Raw genomic sequence first — 12,080 nt, forward strand, 5'->3', positions numbered from 1 at the left:
TAAGTTGGATAATTAAAATTTTAATACTTAAATTAATTTGCATTAGGTTGTTATGTGTTTGATTAATGATTTAGAAATTATATGAGTAACGAGTTTAAACATATTTTTAGACACCCTTTTTTTAATTTTATTTGAACTTTAAATTGCTTAACGTAATTAATATTGTTTAATTTATTTAATTTCTATAATTTAAATACCTATGCATCAGTTAGTTTGTATTATTAAGTCTGTAGCGTGAACATTGGCAACTTTTACGTAAGAAACTAACTCGGACAATTTTTATGACGACATAGACTGATAAAAAGTAGCATTAAAAATTTAAATTCTTGTTTAAAAGATAACACTTATTTGTGCATTGAAGCAACAATAATCGATAATTGATTTAATACTTGGCGTTTAAATTAAAAGTCTAACGTTCTGCCGACACAGTCACCAAACAACGCTTTTTATTGTGATGTGCTCGGATTTTTAAATGTAGTTACTTTTTAAGTCTTTGGTACTAATAGAAAATAAATTTACATTCTATTTTATTTGCATTTTGACAAATTAAAAAAAAATAAACACAAATGTTAGTAAATTTATTTTGTAGATTTTTTAGTATTTTTTAATTTTGTTGACTATATGGGTCATTTTCATATAATTTTATATTAAAAATTGGAACAACAACTAACAAAACGTATAGTTGAATATATTAAAATAGAATGGAGTTAATAAATTAAAAAAAATAAAACATTAATATTCCGACGGAAGAAAAATTATTTTTAATTTTACAAATATCCGTGATAATCACAATGTCCATAACGTAACAATTGCAAGGTATTGTACGAAAAATTAAATAAATATTTAGTAAAGCACATTATTGCAGTAACTTTTGTAATAACTCTTTATAAAAAACTATTTAAGGAAAATTTATAAGTTAAAATATTTAAATTTCTTCTTGATTTAAAAAAAAAATTCAGACATAATCATATCAAGTTCTTAATTTGGTCCATTTTATGGCGTTTTTACCGCCTAATAATATAAATATCTTTTACATAGTCTAGAAGTTAAGTTTACTGGCTTTTAACCAGGCGCCCAAATTAGATATTCGGTGTAGAAGTTTTTATCTAATTTTGATAATACAAATATTATTTCATTAGTAACACAGCAATTATGAATCTGTTGGTACAAATTAATTATGATTAAATTTTTCGGCGTTTATTTTTATCTGCCCAATATAATAACCGCCGCTAATTTTAAACAAGCATTGGTGGTTCAGTGGTAGAATCCTCGCCTGCCACGCGGGGGGCCCGGGTTCGATTCCCGGCAAATGCAAATTTTTTTCTTTTATGAGATCAAGTTTTCAATTTATTTAATTAAATGCGGCCGCTGAATGGTTGGCCTTATTATTATTTTTTTTATTACGTATTTTGGCAAATTAAAAGAAACGATAATATATCGTAAGAAAACTAAACTAAAAAATAATTTATTAAAAAACAAGACTGGCGCCTTGCTAGTTTTTGCTCCATTATTAATTAATTACGTTTTGATTAGGCATAGTCAGTTTGGAAAGAAAAATTAATTAACGAAAACATTTTATTATTTACCAAGTAAACGATAGGCAAAATAACAATACAATTGTGCTTTTTCCGCAATATTCTTTTAAGATTTTATGTTTGTAAATTTATGAAGTAAATGTTAAAATTTATGTAAATAATAAAAAAAGAATATAAATATCATTAATTAATTTATTTAAATTAAATAATTTAAATACCATTAAGTTATGTGTCTTTTGTTATAGCAAAATATTTACAGTGATTAACGAGTTTGTAATAAACTTTAAAATAATTTTAATTAGAATTAAACTTATTTTTACAATATTTACTACAAATAATATTAGTTAATTTTGGTAATTTAAACACTTATATGTAAATTAATTTGCATATTTAAGTCTTGTCGTAAATATTGGTAATTTATTTAATTAAAAAAAGCGCAAGGGGTTTTTATGGCTATATACATAAAATTACACAACGTTGTCTAAAAATTTTAAACACAATCAAGAATTAACACATATCTGTGTTTAGAAACAACAACGTCAAAAAAGGCATTTGAACCGTTGACTGTTGGTTTAAAAGTTCAACGCTCTACCAACTGAGCTAACCGGGCACGTTTGCTGTTACTGTGTGCTTTGTAGCTTGATTATAGTAACCATTTGTAAAAAAAAATTGTCACCAAATAAAAATAAATTAATTTAACATTTTAATTTTTTCAAAATCACTTAAAAATATTTAAACGATACATTTGTCATATATTTTCTGAAGTAAATGACGATGGTACTATGTCTGATAAATTGTTTTTATTTATAAATTTAAAAAGCGTAAGTTTACGTTTAAACAATTAATAATAATAATAAAAAACAAAATGTTAATAAAATTACTTAATTTATTTAAGTTGGATAATTAAAATTTTAATACTTAAATTAATTTGCATTAGGTTGTTATGTGTTTGATTAATGATTTACAAATTATATGAGTAACGAGTTTAAACATATTTTTAGACACCCTTTTTTTAATTTTATTTGAACTTTAAATTGCTTAACGTAATTAATATTGTTTAATTTATTTAATTTCTATAATTTAAATACCTATGCATCAGTTAGTTTGTATTATTAAGTCTGTAGCGTGAACATTGGCAACTTTTACGTAAGAAACTAACTCGGACAATTTCTATGACGTCATAGACTGATAAAAAGTAGCATTAAAAATTTAAATTCTTGTTTGAAAGATAGTACTTATTTGTGCATTAAGGCAACAATAATCGATAATTGATTTAATACTTGGCGTTTAAATTAAAAGTCCAACGTTCTGCCGACACAGTCACCCAACAACGCTTTTTATTGTGATGTGCTCAGATTTTTAAATGTAGTTACTTTTTAAGTCTTTGGTACTAATAGAAAATAAATTTACATTCTACTTTATTTGCATTTTAACAAATTAAAAAAAAATAAACACAAATGTTAGTTAATTTTTTTTGTAGATTTTTTAATTTTGTTGACTATGGGTCATTTTCGTATAATTTTTTATTAAAAATTGGAACAACAACAAACAAAACGTATAGTTGAATATATTAAAATAGAATGGAGTTAATAAATTAAAAAAAATAAAACATTAATATTCCGACGGAAGAAAAATTATTTTTAATTTTGCAAATATCCGTGATAATCATAATGTCCATAACGTAACAATTGCAAGGTGTTGTACAAAAAAACAAAATAAATATTTAGTAAAGCACATTATTGCAGTAATTTTTGTAATAACTCATTATAGAAAATTATTTAGTGAAAAATTATAAGTTAAAATATTTAAATTTCTTCTTAATTTAAAAAAAAAATTCAGACATAATAATCAAGTTCTTAATTTGGTCCATTTTATGGCGTTTTACCGCCTAATAATATATCTTTTACATAGTCTAGAAGTTGAGTTTACTGGCTTTCAACCAGGCGGCCAAATTGGATATTCGGTGTAGAAATTTTTATCTAATTCGATAATACAAATATTATTTAGTTAGTAACACAGCAATTATGAATCTGTTGGTACAAATTAATTATGATTAATTTTTTCGGCGTTTATTTTTATCTGCCCAGTATAATAACCGCCGCTAATTTTCAACAAGCATTGGTGGTTCAGTGGTAGAATCCTCGCCTGCTACGCGGGGGCCCGGGTTCGATTCCCGGCCAATGCAACTTTCTTTTATGAGATCAAGTTTTCAATTTATTTAAATGCGGCCGCTGAATGGTTGGCCTTATTAATATTTTTTACATTACGTATTTTGGCCACATAAAAGAAACGATAATATTTCGTAAGGAAACTAAACTAAAAAATAATTTATTAAAAAACAAGACTGGCGCCTTGCTAGTTTTTGCTCCATTCTTAATTAATCACGTTTTTATTAGGCATAGTCAGTTTGGCAAGAGAAATTAATTAACGAAGACACTTTATTATTTACCAAGTAAACGATAGGAAAAATAACAATATAATTGTGTTTTTTCCGCAATATTGTTTTAAGATTTTATATTTGTAAATTTATGAAGTAAATGTTAAAATTTATGTAAATAATAAAAAAAAAATATAAATATCATTAATTAATCTATTTAAATTAAATAATTTAAATACCATTAAGTTATGTGTCTTTTGTTATAGCAAAATATTTACAGTGATTAACGAGTTTGTAATAAACTTTAAAATAATTTTAATTAGAATTAAACTTATTTTTACAATATTTACTACAAATAATATTAGTTAATTTTGGTAATTTAAACACTTATATGTAAATTAATTTGCATATTTAAGTCTTGTCGTAAATATTGGTAAATTATTTAATTAAAAAAAGCGCAAGGGGTTTTTATGGCGATATAAATAAAATTACACAACGTTGTCTAAAAATTTTAAACACAATCAAGAATTAACACATATCTGTGTTTAGAAACAACAACGTCAAAAAAGGCATTTGAACCGTTGACTGTTGGTTTAAAAGTTCAAAGCTCTACCAACTGAGCTAACCGGGCACGTTTGCTGTTACTGTGTGCTTTGTAGCTTGATTATAGTAACCGATTGTAAAAAAAATTTGTCACCAAATAAAAATAAATTAATTTAACATTTTAATTTTTTCAAAATCACTTAAAAATATTTAAACGATACATTTGTCATATATTTTCTGAAGTAAATGACGATGGTACTATGTCTGATAAATTGTTTTTATTTATAAATTTAAAAAGCGTAAGTTTACGTTTAAACAATTAATAATAATAATAAAAAATAAAATGTTAATAAAATTTCTTAATTTATTTAAGTTGGATAATTAAAATTTTAATACTTAAATTAATTTGCATTAGGTTGTTATGTGTTTGATTAATGATTTACAAATTATATGAGTAACGAGTTTAAACATATTTTTAGACACCCTTTTTTTAATTTTATTTGAACTTTAAATTGCTTAACGTAATTAATATTGTTTAATTTATTTAATTTCTATAATTTAAATACCTATGCATCAGTTAGTTTGTATTATTAAGTCTGTAGCGTGAACATTGGCAACTTTTACGTAAGAAACTAACTCGGACAATTTCTATGACGACATAGACTGATAAAAAGTAGCATTAAAAATTTAAATTCTTGTTTGAAAGATAGTACTTATTTGTGCATTAAGGCAACAATAATCGATAATTGATTTAATACTTGGCGTTTAAATTAAAAGTCCAACGTTCTGCCGACACAGTCACCCAACAACGCTTTTTATTGTGATGTGCTCAGATTTTTAAATGTAGTTACTTTTTAAGTCTTTGGTACTAATAGAAAATAAATTTACATTCTATTTTATTTGCATTTTAACAAATTAAAAAAAAATAAACACAAATGTTAGTTAATTTTTTTTGTAGATTTTTTAATTTTGTTGACTATGGGTCATTTTCGTATAATTTTTTATTAAAAATTGGAACAACAACAAACAAAACGTATAGTTAAATATATTAAAATAGAATGGAGTTAATAAATTAAAAAAAATAAAACATTAATATTCCGACGGAAGAAAAATTATTTTTAATTTTGCAAATATCCGTGATAATCATAATATCCATAACGTAACAATTGCAAGGTATTGTACAAAAAAACAAAATAAATATTTAGTAAAGCACATTATTGCAGTAATTTTTGTAATAATTCTTTATAAAAAAATATTTAGTGAAAAATTATAAGTTAAAATATTTAAATTTCTTCTTAATTTAAAAAAAAAATTCAGACATAATAATCAAGTTCTTAATTTGGTCCATTTTATGGCGTTTTACCGCCTAATAATATATCTTTTACATAGTCTAGAAGTTGAGTTTACTGGCTTTCAACCAGGCGGCCAAATTGGATATTCGGTGTAGAAATTTTTATCTAATTTCGATAATACAAATATTATTTAGTTAGTAACACAGCAATTATGAATCTGTTGGTACAAATTAATTATGATTAATTTTTTCGGCGTTTATTTTTATCTGGCCAGTATAATAACCGCCGCTAATTTTCAACAAGCATTGGTGGTTCAGTGGTAGAATCCTCGCCTGCCACGCGGGGGGCCCGGGTTCGATTCCCGGCCAATGCAACTTTTTTATCTTTTATGAGATCAAGTTTTCAATTTATTTAATTGCGGCCGCTGAATGGTTAGCCTTATTAATATTTTTTACATTACGTATTTTGGCAAATTAAAAGAAACGATAATATTTCGTAAGGAAACTAAACTAAAAAATAATTTATTAAAAAACAAGACTGGCGCCTTGCTAGTTTTTGCTCCATTCTTAATTAATCACGTTTTTATTAGGCATAGTCAGTTTGGCAAGAGAAATTAATTAACGAAGACACTTTATTATTTACCAAGTAAACGATAGGAAAAATAACAATATAATTGTGTTTTTTCCGCAATATTGTTTTAAGATTTTATGTTTGTAAATTTATGAAGTAAATGTTAAAATTTATGTAAATAATAAAAAAAGAATATAAATATCATTAATTAATTTATTTAAATTAAATAATTTAAATATCATTAAGTTATGTGTCTTTTGTTATAGCAAAATATTTACAGTGATTAACGAGTTTGTAATAAACTTTAAAATAATTTTAATTAGAATTAAACTTATTTTTACAATATTTACTACAAATAATATTAGTTAATTTTGGTAATTTAAACACTTATATGTAAATTAATTTGCATATTTAAGTCTTGTCGTAAATATTGGTAATTTATTTAATTAAAAAAAGCGCAAGGGGTTTTTATGGCGATATAAATAAAATTACACAACGTTGTCTAAAAATTTTAAACACAATCAAGAATTAACACATATCTGTGTTTAGAAACAACAACGTCAAAAAAGGCATTTGAACCGTTGACTGTTGGTTTAAAAGTTCAACGCTCTACCAACTGAGCTAACCGGGCACGTTTGCTGTTACTGTGTGTTTTGTAGTTTGATTATAGTAAACATTTGTAAAAAAATTTTGTCACCAAATAAAAATAAATTAATTTAACATTTTAATTTTTTCAAAATCACTTAAAAATATTTAAACGATACATTTGTCATATATTTTCTGAAGTAAATGACGATGGTACTATGTCTGATAAATTGTTTTTATTTATAAATTTAAAAAGCGTAAGTTTACGTTTAAACAATTAATAATAATAATAAAAAATAAAATGTTAATAAAATTTCTTAATTTATTTAAGTTGGATAATTAAAATTTTAATACTTAAATTAATTTGCATTAGGTTGTTATGTGTTTGATTAATGATTTACAAATTATATGAGTAACGAGTTTAAACATATTTTTAGACACCCTTTTTTTAATTTTATTTGAACTTTAAATTGCTTAACGTAATTAATATTGTTTAATTTATTTAATTTCTATAATTTAAATACCTATGCATCAGTTAGTTTGTATTATTAAGTCTGTAGCGTGAACATTGGCAACTTTTACGTAAGAAACTAACTCGGACAATTTCTATGACGACATAGACTGATAAAAAGTAGCATTAAAAATTTAAATTCTTGTTTGAAAGATAGTACTTATTTGTGCATTAAGGCAACAATAATCGATAATTGATTTAATACTTGGCGTTTAAATTAAAAGTCCAACGTTCTGCCGACACAGTCACTTAACAACGCTTTTTATTGTGATGTGCTCAGATTTTTAAATGTAGTTACTTTTTAAGTCTTTGGTACTAATAGAAAATAAATTTACATTCTATTTTATTTGCATTTTAACAAATTAAAAAAAAATAAACACAAATGTTAGTTAATTTTTTTTGTAGATTTTTTAATTTTGTTGACTATGGGTCATTTTCGTATAATTTTTTATTAAAAATTGGAACAACAACAAACAAAACGTATAGTTGAATATATTAAAATAGAATGGAGTTAATAAATTAAAAAAAATAAAACATTAATATTCCGACGGAAGAAAAATTATTTTTAATTTTGCAAATATCCGTGATAATCATAATGTCCATAACGTAACAATTGCAAGGTATTGTACAAAAAAACAAAATAAATATTTAGTAAAGCACATTATTGCAGTAATTTTTGTAATAATTCTTTATAAAAAAATATTTAGTGAAAAATTATAAGTTAAAATATTTAAATTTCTTCTTAATTTAAAAAAAAAATTCAGACATAATAATCAAGTTCTTAATTTGGTCCATTTTATGGCGTTTTACCGCCTAATAATATATCTTTTACATAGTCTAGAAGTTGAGTTTACTGGCTTTCAACCAGGCGGCCAAATTGGATATTCGGTGTAGAAATTTTTATCTAATTTCGATAATACAAATATTATTTAGTTAGTAACACAGCAATTATGATTCTGTTGGTACAAATTAATTATGATTAATTTTTTCGGCGTTTATTTTTATCTGGCCAGTATAATAACCGCCGCTAATTTTCAACAAGCATTGGTGGATCAGTGGTAGAATCCTCGCCTGCCACGCGGGGGACCCGGGTTCGATTCCCGGCCAATGCAACTTTTTTTTCTTTTATGAGATCAAGTTTTCAATTTATTTAAATGCGGCCGCTGAATGGTTGGCCTTATTAATATTTTTTACATTACGTATTTTGGCAAATTAAAAGAAACGATAATATTTCGTAAGGAAACTAAACTAAAAAATTATTTATTAAAAAACAAGACTGGCGCCTTGCTAGTTTTTGCTCCATTCTTAATTAATCACGTTTTTATTAGGCATAGTCATTTTGGCAAGAGAAATTAATTAACAAAACACTTTATTATTTACCAAGTAAACGATAGGCAAAATAACAATATAATTGTGTTTTTTCCGCAATATTGTTTTAAGATTTTATGTTTGTAAATTTATGAAGTAAATGTTAAAATTTATGTAAATAATAAAAAAAGAATATAAATATCATTAATTAATTTATTTAAATTAAATAATTTAAATACCATTAAGTTATGTGTCTTTTGTTATAGCAAAATATTTACAGTGATTAACGAGTTTGTAATAAACTTTAAAATAATTTTAATTAGAATTAAACTTATTTTTACAATATTTACTACAAATAATATTAGTTAATTTTGGTAATTTAAACACTTATATGTAAATTAATTTGCATATTTAAGTCTTGTCGTAAATATTGGTAATTTATTTAATTAAAAAAAGCGCAAGGGGTTTTTATGGCGATATAAATAAAATTACACAACGTTGTCTAAAAATTTTAAACACAATCAAGAATTAACACATATCTGTGTTTAGAAACAACAACGTCAAAAAAGGCATTTGAACCGTTGACTGTTGGTTTAAAAGTTCAAAGCTCTACCAACTGAGCTAACCGGGCACGTTTGCTGTTACTGTGTGTTTTGTAGCTTGATTATAGTAAACATTTGTAAAAAAATTTTGTCACCAAATAAAAATAAATTAATTTAACATTTTAATTTTTTCAAAATCACTTAAAAATATTTAAACGATACATTTGTCATATATTTTCTGAAGTAAATGACGATGGTACTATGTCTGATAAATTGTTTTTATTTATAAATTTAAAAAGCGTAAGTTTACGTTTAAACAATTAATAATAATAATAAAAAATAAAATGTTAATAAAATTTCTTAATTTATTTAAGTTGGATAATTAAAATTTTAATACTTAAATTAATTTGCATTAGGTTGTTATGTGTTTGATTAATGATTTACAAATTATATGAGTAACGAGTTTAAACATATTTTTAGACACCCTTTTTTTAATTTTATTTGAACTTTAAATTGCTTAACGTAATTAATATTGTTTAATTTATTTAATTTCTATAATTTAAATACCTATGCATCAGTTAGTTTGTATTATTAAGTCTGTAGCGTGAACATTGGCAACTTTTACGTAAGAAACTAACTCGGACAATTTCTATGACGACATAGACTGATAAAAAGTAGCATTAAAAATTTAAATTCTTGTTTGAAAGATAGTACTTATTTGTGCATTAAGGCAACAATAATCGATAATTGATTTAATACTTGGCGTTTAAATTAAAAGTCCAACGTTCTGCCGACACAGTCGCTTAACAACGCTTTTTATTGTGATGTGCTCAGATTTTTAAATGTAGTTACTTTTTAAGTCTTTGGTACTAATAGAAAATAAATTTACATTCTATTTTATTTGCATTTTAACAAATTAAAAAAAAATAAACACAAATGTTAGTTAATTTTTTTTGTAGATTTTTTAATTTTGTTGACTATGGGTCATTTTCGTATAATTTTTTATTAAAAATTGGAACAACAACAAACAAAACGTATAGTTGAATATATTAAAATAGAATGGAGTTAATAAATTAAAAAAAATAAAACATTAATATTCCGACGGAAGAAAAATTATTTTTAATTTTGCAAATATCCGTGATAATCATAATGTCCATAACGTAACAATTGCAAGGTATTGTACAAAAAAACAAAATAAATATTTAGTAAAGCACATTATTGCAGTAATTTTTGTAATAATTCTTTATAAAAAAATATTTAGTGAAAAATTATAAGTTAAAATATTTAAATTTCTTCTTAATTTAAAAAAAAAATTCAGACATAATAATCAAGTTCTTAATTTGGTCCATTTTATGGCGTTTTACCGCCTAATAATATATCTTTTACATAGTCTAGAAGTTGAGTTTACTGGCTTTCAACCAGGCGGCCAAATTGGATATTCGGTGTAGAAATTTTTATCTAATTTCGATAATACAAATATTATTTAGTTAGTAACACAGCAATTATGAATCTGTTGGTACAAATTAATTATGATTAATTTTTTCGGCGTTTATTTTTATCTGCCCAGTATAATAACCGCCGCTAATTTTCAACAAGCATTGGTGGTTCAGTGGTAGAATCCTCGCCTGCCACGCGGGGGGCCCGGATTCGATTCCCGGTCAATGCAACTTTTTTATCTTTTATGAGATCAAGTTTTCAATTTATTTAAATGCGGCCGCTGAATGGTTGGCCTTATTAATATTTTTTACATTACGTATTTTGGCAAATTAAAAGAAACGATAATATTTCGTAAGGAAACTAAACTAAAAAATAATTTATTAAAAAACAAGACTGGCGCCTTGCTAGTTTTTGCTCCATTCTTAATTAATCACGTTTTTATTAGGCATAGTCAGTTTGGCAAGAGAAATTAATTAACGAAGACACTTTATTATTTACCAAGTAAACGATAGGCAAAATAACAATATAATTGTGTTTTTTCCGCAATATTGTTTTAAGATTTTATATTTGTAAATTTATGAAGTAAATGTTAAAATTTATGTAAATAATAAAAAAAGAATATAAATATCATTAATTAATTTATTTAAATTAAATAATTTAAATACCATTAAGTTATGTGTCTTTTGTTATAGCAAAATATTTACAGTGATTAACGAGTTTGTAATAAACTTTAAAATAATTTTAATTAGAATTAAACTTATTTTTACAATATTTACTACAAATAATATTAGTTAATTTTGGTAATTTAAACACTTATATGTAAATTAATTTGCATATTTAAGTCTTGTCGTAAATATTGGTAAATTATTTAATTAAAAAAAGCGCAAGGGGTTTTTATGGCGATATAAATAAAATTACACAACGTTGTCTAAAAATTTTAAACACAATCAAGAATTAACACATATCTGTGTTTAGAAACAACAACGTCAAGAAAGGCATTTGAACCGTTGACTGTTGGTTTAAAAGTTCAAAGCTCTACCAACTGAGCTAACCGGGCACGTTTGCTGTTACTGTGTGCTTTGTAGCTTGATTATAGTAACCGATTGTAAAAAAATTTTGTCACCAAATAAAAATAAATTAATTTAACATTTTAATTTTTTCAAAATCACTTAAAAATATTTAAACGATACATTTGTCATATATTTTCTGAAGTAAATGACGATGGTACTATGTCTGATAAATTGTTTTTATTTATAAATTTAAAAAGCGAAAGTTTACGTTTAAACAATTAATAATAATAATAAAAAATAAAATGTTAATAAAATTTCTTAATTTATTTAAGTTGGATAATTAAAATTTTAATACTTAAATTAATTTGCA

The 12,080-nt window shown here is 24.2% G+C and overlaps 5 non-coding genes across 5 annotated transcripts; all 5 read left to right on the plus strand.

The window, feature by feature from the left end:
• Positions 1-1,243: 1,243 nt before the first annotated feature.
• Positions 1,244-1,314, plus strand: Trnag-gcc (transfer RNA glycine (anticodon GCC)). The gene has a single exon. It is a non-coding gene; the product is annotated as a tRNA-Gly (tRNA).
• A 2,336-nt stretch (positions 1,315-3,650) lies between these two features.
• Positions 3,651-3,720, plus strand: Trnas-gcu (transfer RNA serine (anticodon GCU)). The gene has a single exon. It is a non-coding gene; the product is annotated as a tRNA-Ser (tRNA).
• Positions 3,721-6,049: 2,329 nt separating this feature from the next.
• Positions 6,050-6,120, plus strand: Trnag-gcc (transfer RNA glycine (anticodon GCC)). The gene has a single exon. It is a non-coding gene; the product is annotated as a tRNA-Gly (tRNA).
• A 2,334-nt stretch (positions 6,121-8,454) lies between these two features.
• On the plus strand, positions 8,455-8,525 carry Trnag-gcc (transfer RNA glycine (anticodon GCC)). Its single transcript has one exon. It is a non-coding gene; the product is annotated as a tRNA-Gly (tRNA).
• A 2,333-nt stretch (positions 8,526-10,858) lies between these two features.
• Positions 10,859-10,929, plus strand: Trnag-gcc (transfer RNA glycine (anticodon GCC)). The gene has a single exon. It is a non-coding gene; the product is annotated as a tRNA-Gly (tRNA).
• The last annotated feature ends 1,151 nt before the right edge of the window (positions 10,930-12,080 follow it).

The sequence above is a fragment of the Corella eumyota genome, chromosome 7 (genome assembly GCF_963082875.1).
Source record: "Corella eumyota chromosome 7, kaCorEumy4.1, whole genome shotgun sequence".
Classification (NCBI taxonomy): Eukaryota; Metazoa; Chordata; class Ascidiacea; order Phlebobranchia; family Corellidae; genus Corella; species Corella eumyota.